We start from the raw sequence: 9,577 nt of genomic DNA on the forward strand, positions 1-9,577 counted from the left end.
CAGGTCAAGATTTGTAAATCCTGAAATCTACAAGTACAAACAAATGCTAAATATTCTGTATCCTTAGGTAAAAAAAAATATACTTCTACAATAAAAATATAAAATTTTCGTTTTATATATATAAAATATAGATATATATTCTGTATTTTTCTAACACTATTGGGAAAAAATTGACAACATTTAATGTAACTTTAAAATGCAGTTTTTGAATGTTCATGAAATATAGGAAAATGTAATCCTGTGTCTAACCGTGATGTTATTCTATGATAGCAAAAAATTCTAGGCTCAAATTTTGCCGTTTAGTTTGCTAGATCACAGGTTTATTACATTTAGCGTACGATCCAGGTAGAGGTTATATGAAGGGGTAAATAAGCAATTGTTTACCATTTACTCATTCAGTAAATACTTATTGCACTTAATAGACTCAACAGAGAGGCATGATTTTTTTTTAAGGTGGGTGTAGAAACCTTATAAAAGTGTGTGAAAGTGAAGCTGACGTCATCTGTGAGCACGGTCTCCTCAAACAGCGGAGGAGCCTGTGGAGTGGGGCCACAGGAAGTGTCAGTCCATGCCTGTGCTCAGCGAAGGAAGCTTTCTCTCCAGACACAGCTGAAAACAGCGCTCTTTGTGTGAGAAGCTGGCCAGAGAGAATCCCTCCCTTTACAGAAGCACCAGGCAGCGAGCAAGAGAGACGTGGGGAGCGGAGCAGTGGGAAGACCAAAGTGGACAGACAAGCTCTTCTTCAGGAGAAGTAACCAGCGGTATATGTTTTCCTGAGCATGTTAAAGGGAGGCAGACCTTCAGCGCAGAGTTAATGATAGTCTGTGCCTAATATGAATGTTGACCAATTGTATAAACACACTGAGGATTTTCTGCAAATGATAAAGAAAGCATCAGTGCAGATCATTCTGGGAGAAGATGGCCAAGGGATGCCACACAGGCATACCAGCAGAACTCGCTAACTTAGGACTGAGAGGCCTTCCTAGACCCACACAGCCAGTGAATGGGTCTGTCCAGGGGGGAGAGTTAAAATTAACTTCAGAATTTTAACGTTTATTTTCTTTCTGAATACAATTATGCTTATGTTACTTATGCTTTATTAAACTGTGTAGCATTCTCACTCTATAGGACAGTTCAATCATTTTCATAAATATTTTTATTATATTTACAAACCCCTCTTTTAAATAACTCTGGATTAGTTGTCACTGTCACTTGGGATTCTACTATTTACTATTAAGCCTCAGGTTGCATTGAAAATAATTTTGTTTTACCATATAGTAATAAAGAATGTAGTATATATACATGTTTTTTCTATAGTTTATTTTCTGGCTAACGTTTTGGTTAAATGAAGCAAAGACTCACTATTTCATATACAATGCAGGAAAATATCTTTTTAAAATGATGAATTATTGAAGGCCTTTGATATTTTACATTATAGAATAAAGTAGATGGAGTATTTGTAATTGGCATATTATTTTATATAAAGAATTTTTTAATATTTCTTAACTCCTGAAAAACAAATATGTTCCTGTGATATTTTGAATGATTAGCATACAATTTTTTTTTCAGTCTGTGAAACAGATATTTTGACCAAGCCCTAGAGAATCAAAATTTTCAATGTCTAAATTAATCATGGGTTCAAGTTTATTTACTCTTATAGTGGCTTAAGCTTTCTCTAAACCCAATAAATTCTGGGACAAAATAATAGATACTTGGACTAGCAACAAAATGTAGCTTTCAAACATAAGCAAGTATACTATCCACAAACCTAAAAAAGGAAATAAGAAAGCTGAATTTTGAATGGTACTTTACTTTTACATTTTCAATTAGACTTCATCATTACTTTTAGACAGTCTCATTCCCTGATTCTTGAAAAACTTAATAATAGCTAACATTTATTGAATGCTTTGTATGCCAGTCACTGTTCTTGGAGATTTATATGTGTGAACATATTTAACCCTTAAAACAATTCTGTTAAATAGGAACGATTAACATAATCATTTTACAGATGAGGAAACTAAGACACTGAAAGATTGAGTACGTTGTTAGGAAATTCAATGAGTATAATGTTCCAATTATTCTAGATGAACAAATTCTGGTTTGCTGTGCAACACCAAGCCTGTAGTTAACAATACAGTACTGTGCACTTCAAATTTTGTTCAGTGGGTAGATTTTATGTTAAGTACTCTTACCACAAAAATGAAAACAAAAACAAAAATTGAAAAAAACCCCAGAGTGACATAACAAAACTCTGGAAGGTGTTGGATGGTCTATGACATTGAGGTGATACTATCATGAATGTTTGCAATATGTTCAAATTCATCAAATTGTACAAATTAAATAGGTGCAGTTCTTTGTGTATCAATTATACTTTCCTCAAGGTGTTAATAAAGGGAAGAAATTTGTCTAATAGCCCAGCCAGGATTTGTAGAGCCCTGTTCAAAACCAAACAGATGATACTCAACCATTACATCAGAGTTTCTCAACCTCAGCACTACTGATATTTGGGATCAAATAATTTTTTGTTGTAGGGGGATTTCCTATGCCATGTAGGATGTTTAGCAACATCCTTGTCTTATATTCACTGGATGCCACCACATAAATCACAATAATCAACAATGTCTCCAGATATTGTCAAATGTCTCCTGGGGTAAAGTTGCCCCCAGTTGATAAACACTGGGTTAGACTAATCAGAACGTTAGGAGTCTTGACCTAAAGGAGGATGAGAAAATGAAAATTGAGGTTCTATTTAGAGGGGAGGAGAAGAGTGGATGTTAGGTAAGTGTTCGACATTACCCACTAGCTGTACTGTAAGTATTTATTAGCCTTTGTCCTCCAGTAGAATGAACGTTTCTGGAGGCTTCACTTTGCTTCTCACGTCTCTTATTTCTACGGGGCTACAGATAACAGTTGAGGGCAGGTCTTTGGTATTTAAGAATGTATAAAGATATTAGATGGTACCCTTGCAGGCACATTCTGATCCTGTGCATTTAAGGATGCAGACACCAATCACAGCTCAGAAAATCTGTGCACATGAGTACTGACCATCTGAGCCCCCACTTAGGCTGACCAAGGTGTAAAAACACAGCAATACAACTCCCACTAGCCAGACAACATGTCAGGCAAGGTTTAAGTGGACTTGTTCTAAATATGGACATTTTGCTCTAAGATGATGAGTTGAAGAAGGAAGAAAGAGGAATGAAAAGGAGAAATTATATACAATCTGGAAATATTTCACCCATTCAAAGCTAATTACTTGGCAAACAGTTTAATTTTTCATGCAAAATAAAATCCCTGCTAATATTTCAATTTCAGTGTGAGCCCCTACTCTAACTGAGCAACACAATCCAGATTCCCTTTTACCTTTAAGTAAGCATGTTCCAAATCTCTATTTATCGCAAGTGACACTGTTAGGTAAAGAGTGGTTGTAAAAAAAAGAAAAAAATTACATTTAACTTTTTCATATCGTAAATAAATGAAAATACACTCATTACTTGATTAAGAGGTAGGTCAAAGTTGACATATAACTTTAAAATATATTATGTTATAGTTTCTAGCTTCATAGACCGTTTTCCTTATGAAGGAAAAGCTTTGTTTCTATGTATGATTAGAGTAAAGACCTTAATAGTTGGTAAATGGATACTATGTTGTTAAAATCACTTGTGACAGAATATCAATAAGCAAAAGATGTCATTTTATGGATAGTAATAAAAATAATGTAAACTAAATCATGTTCGGGAAATATCACATTAGTGATCAAATGAACAAAGGCAAATATAATTTGATTTATTATTTGCATTTTTACTAAATGATATCAAAGCTTCATTGTTTTTCTGTCACTTAAAATAGAAAATTTAATTCATATTCCAGTTATGCACTGAGGAGAAAACTAACAGCTAATAGAGTAGATAAAACTCGTTTTCTAGCAAAAATATTTTTGGTAATTTTCTTTATAGCTTACATATGAATTGGTTAACTCCATTTTATTTTATAGTAAATTGTTCCCTCAATAAGATACAACTTATAGAAACACTTATTATTTTTATTATTATTAATTTTCATCCAGGAATCTCATCAGTTATTCTAGTCTTGATGCAAAGCAAAATCCCCAAATCCCTGTATCTAAATGTTCCATGACAAGACCATGTGCACTACAATCCTTTTAGATAACTAAATATCTTAAGGCAAAAAAATCACCATTTTAGATATTGGGGGTAGCAATCTGTGTTTTGCAAAGATTAACATAAACATAATGGGTTCTGGAGAATAAAGCATTGCTAGTGTTTCTGCAGAAGGCCTCCAGTAGTTGGTGTATGACTTAACAGTGATGTCAAATTCTGAAAAATTCTGCACTTTCTTCAAACAGAGCATATAAGTCCTAGGATTCTTTTATTATGCAAATCAACAACGGAAGTTTAAAACATATAACATTAATGCTAAGCCAGAGAAATGTCATGAGATTAGACCTATTCCATGCAGAACCATATATATATAATTACTATTAAGCCTGTATATCTCTTAGTACTGGAAGCTAATGCAATCTCCCCTAAAGCACGTTGTAGGATGAAATCACGTACGGTATTTGTTATTTTGATTGCTGTCTGTTAGCATTTTCTCTGGGTAAATTTCTCAGAGTTTAGGAGTGAAAAACAGAAAAAAGAACAGAATTGGGGAAAATAAATCATAAAACTATTATAGTACATAATATATTTTGGGCACCAATTTTTGTTCTTTACTTATATTAATTCTTTTGGCCTTCATAACAAGTCTATGGCATAGGTAGTATGACTATTACTCCTGTTTACCAATGAGAACACTGAGGCCCAGAGAGGTTAAATGACTGCCTAAGGTCACAGAGCTAGGAAGTGACTGAGATCAGAATGGGCGGGTCAAAGTTGGCACGTAACTCGAATATACTCATATATATAATTCTGACTCTGCTTCCAGAGTCTGTTTTTAACCATACTGCTCTTTTGATTGTAGGAGAGCATCCTGTAGTTATGTGTACTATCCTTCTAAGTCAATACTCCTCTTTTCTGTGCCCCTTTTTTGTCCCAGTGGAAACTGTTGATGAGAGGACTTCTTTTCTACCGTGTGTGTATGGACTGACTCAGCTCCAGAGCCAAGGAAGTTTCTGAGCGGGCAAGTATCTCTAAACTGACATCTCTGAAAGACGTGGGATTTCTATCCTCTTTATCGAAGAAAGCATAATCTGTGACTGTGCCAGACTCTCCGAAGCAAACAACATCACCGACAACTGTGTACTCAGCCAATAATAGGAGTTAAATAATATTCTTTCATTCTGTTTGAAAAGCAGTGTACCATAAAGCTGAACTGCTAGGGAAAAAACTTTTCAATGTTTTATATTTATATCTAATTTAATTAATTATATTTATATTCAAATACTATGCAGCAGTGTTAAATTTAGAGAGCGATAGTATATAAATTAATTTTGCTTGTAGAATAAGGAAACATCTTAAATACTATGTGCCTTTTTTTCTGCATAACAATTGGAATACATTAAACTCAAACAAGTCAGCATAAAACAAGTATTATCATACTTAAGAGACTGCAATAAACTTTGTTAAAACTATTTTTAAGTGAAGTGATAGATGGCCTTTGAACAAGCAAAAACTCTGGCAAATATGTAATTTTTAGAACAATTCATTTCATCACCTTAATCTAAACGTATAAAAAAATAAAAGCTTATCTTGTTGTGTGTGGGCTTTGCTGATGAAAGTTAGTCTCCTTCGCTCCTCCAAAAAAGAGAGAGAGAAAGAAAGAGAGAGAGAAATCGAGAGAGAAAAGGAATGTGTGGCATTCTTTTGTGTCAGGGTGTATCACAGCAGGATTTAATGTAGAATTCGGCTCTGTTTCAAGTTTACATATCAGTGTAGCAGGTAGAATTCCTGTGCAATAAAGTTGGCTAAAGCGAAAACTCAGGAAATATGCTTTAATATTGGGAAAATAGTCTTTTTTGTACAAATAAAAATATCTTTATAATGATCTGCAATCAGCTCAGCTCTCTATAGATTGAAATATTCTGACTTGTCTCACACCATCAGTCGTTATATATTGCTAAAATTAACCAAAGGAATTTCAATCTATTAGATTGCTTTAGAAACTCTTAGTGAATACTTTCATATAAACAAGTACTTAATATACTAACATGCTATCGAATATCTAAATTACATGTACAAGAAAAAAATGTAAAAACACTTGCCTTGTCTGCAAAATATTCTTGAAGTCTTTTAAGCCTATGAATTAGCTAACTTCAAGTTTTATTTCAAAGACTTAAAATCACGGAGCCAAAATAGGTATTTTGTCTGTGCCACACCGGTTTTCAGCTAGCCCTAAATCAGAATCTCTATCTTGGTATGATATTCAAAATTTATTTTTCAAATAGGTCTCTTAAAATATGACTTATTTCTTTATATAATCATATTTCATGAAAAAGCAAATCATGTATGTCGGAACAAAATAGATTAATAAAAAGTTGGTTATGGCACGGTTAGCTAAAATAGCATCTTAAGGCAAATATTAGTGTTGTTCATCATTATTAAATAAGGATCATTTTCATAAACTATTTCTCATAAATGTCGAATGCTTTCTCATTTTAAAAGAGAGTCTGAGGAAAAGATGTTCCCTTCTTATTTTATAAGCAAAATTAATATGTATACTATCGCTCTCTCTAAATTTAGCACTGCTGTGCTGTAATATTTTGAAAATTTCCTTTCCCATTTCTCAGGATTCCTGCATCATAATTTGTTTTCTCTGTGCTCATAAATGATATAAATAAAATATTCACTCTTTATCTTCAAATATTTAAGAAACTTCTAAACTCAAGCCAATATGGTATATATTATGTAAAGTTAAAAAAAATTCCACACTAATAATTTTCGAAAGCCAAGTTTGTAATGTTTCTGAAAGAAGTAATTTAAAAACAAGCAAAGCAGACACTTAAACACCTGTTTTTTAAATCAAAGACTCATCATCCATGTGGATATAATGCCATATAAGCCACTTATTCCTGGGTACAACAATATCTTCATTCTCCATGAGCATTGCTAGAGGTAGGAGGCTCTTGTCATCAGTTTATAGTCTTCTGGGTTCCTCTATACCTACAGTGCCACTTCAGAGTCCCTGTGAGAGACTTCGGTGAAGTCAGTGTTCACTTCACCAATGGAAGGGGCTGGTGATTTCAATAGGTAGTGTATGTTTCCGTGGTTAAAATTCTCAGGCATGCCCCAACTGATGCAAAATGCGGATGAGTTTCCAATCATGTGAAATTAATTCTTGTAGAAAGGCTGGGGAGTGACATCAGGTTTCATGAGGGAATCAGCTAAAAAATGAAAGACCAGTACACGAAAACTTTTCCCCAATTCAGCACTGCAGTGACCTTGATGATCACTTGGAGCTCTGCTCATGCAGGGAGAGTAATATCCAGAAACAAGCCATTAGTACTGTGAGGGAAAGTAATCCTTCAAAGACAAGCGATGTGTAAGATTATTGCACCTTCCTGTTCCGTGCTTGGGTCTCTCACCATGTACAACAACAATGGTCATTTAATTAATAGCTTATCAATAATTATCAGATATTGGAAAATATCACTTAAAAAAGGATTTCTTTCCTATTAAATGGATATTCTTTACCTTCCTTAAAACTACTCAGTTTTAGGAAAGGCATAATGATGCTCCTACACGTCCCCAGAGGAGCGTAGAGGTAGATACTTCAGGAATTAGGGTTAAAATGTTTCATCGTTTCAGAAATTCAATATAATGTAGATTCTGAATTTTAAAAGTGATCATTTATTAGTTGCTGGAAGACCCTAATAAAACATATTAGTTGTCTTATAATCTCTCAATTTGTCATTGTTGTTTTGATTTGCATTTCCCTGATGACATATGATGTGGAGCATCCTTTCCTGTTTATTTGTTATCCGTATATCTTCTTGGGTGAGGTGTCTAGAAAAGTCTCTAGCCCATTTTTTTAATCAGGTTGTTTGTTTTCTTATTGTTGAGTTTTAAGAATTCTTTATATGTTTTGGACAGCAGCCCTGTAACAACTTTATCTTTTGCAAATATTTTCTCCCAATCTACTACTTTGTCTTCTCATTCTCTCCACAGTATCTTTCATAGAGCAGAAGTTTTTAATTTTAAATAAGTCTAGATTACCAATTATTCCTCCATGGATTATGAGATACCACTACACACCTGTTAGAATGGCCCAAATCCAGAACACTGAAAGCACCAAATGTTGGCGAGGATGTGGAGCAACAGGAACTCTCATTCATTGCTGGTGGGAACAAAAACTGGTACAGCCACTTTGGATTATGCCTTTGGTGCTGTATCTAAGAAGTCATCACTATACTCAAAGTCAGCTAGATTTTCTCCTGTTATCGTAGAATTTTGTGGTTTTGCATTTTACGTATATGATCCATTTTGGTAAACATTTGCATTTCGTACACATGTAAAGCAAGCTTCACATAGTTAATGACAAGTCTTTAAAATAATTACAAGACACTGAAAATGTATGAACATTTAGTTTTAAATCACAATGGTAGTAATAATCATCAATATTATATAAATATGTATTGCATACATTTCTAAAAAGGATACTCTAACAAGAGTTACTTGTATCATAGAGACATAAATATCTGGTAAAATAGTGTAATTTAACAGTTAGAAAATAAATCTTCACTACTAATGTCCAAAAATCAGAAAAACCTTTTCACTCTGCACGTTCAGTGGCACGTGTAAAGTTGTCATTTGAAATTTCATGTTGTAACAATTAAATTTAGCTTCTTTTTGATATAAAAATGAGTGAATATGGAACAAAAAACTAGGAGTAGATTTTGACATTTGCTTACTCAAAAAGTTGTGTTCAACAGAAATTATTTACAGATAAAATCAATTCAGCAAAGTGCACCCACAGTCCCTATGACCTTCTAAAGGCTCCAGTTGCAAGTCCGTCTACTTACTGTGGTTGTGAAGCTATATTCCCCCTCTTCCTGAAATGCCTGCCTCCAAGGGCATTCGCAGGATCTATAAACAATCAGTGCAATAAGTAAAGACACACTGTGCCACTGACAATTTAGATCTAAAACCTCATTTCCTGTAGAAAAAACTGTAATCTCTATCAAATGATTAGTTTGAAAAAAACCTCAGACTATTTGATAAAGAAATATTTACGATTGATCTTAGCCAAAAGGCTGAGAAGCGATGATAAGGAAATATTTAGCACTGTTGTCTATAACTATTTTGAAAACTCTATAACTTCTTTGAAAATTTTCCCAGCAGGAAACACATTTATCTTTACCATCTTTGAAACTAAAAAGGCTAAATGGGTAAATATCTTATTTCTTATGTACATGAAATTATTAAATGCCAAAGTGAAAGCAATTCAAATCTCAAAGATAATTCCATTTCTTCTTCCCTCCTCATCATACACCTGTCCTTTCCTTATTCATATGCAGAATTATATCGGACTTATTCTTATGAAGGAAAACGTTTCTACAAAGTGACGGTAGCTACGATATTGATGGAAGGAGGCCCACAGACTGGTAGAGCCACTGCTC

At 33.8% G+C, this 9,577-nt stretch overlaps 1 pseudogene; it reads right to left on the reverse strand.

Annotated features, from left to right (window-relative positions):
* Positions 1-9,100: 9,100 nt before the first annotated feature.
* On the reverse strand, positions 9,101-9,223 carry LOC124231577 (uncharacterized; annotated as a pseudogene).
* Positions 9,224-9,577: the final 354 nt, after the last annotated feature.

The sequence above is a fragment of the Equus quagga genome, chromosome 21, assembly GCF_021613505.1.
Source record: "Equus quagga isolate Etosha38 chromosome 21, UCLA_HA_Equagga_1.0, whole genome shotgun sequence".
Taxonomy (NCBI): domain Eukaryota; kingdom Metazoa; phylum Chordata; class Mammalia; order Perissodactyla; family Equidae; genus Equus; species Equus quagga.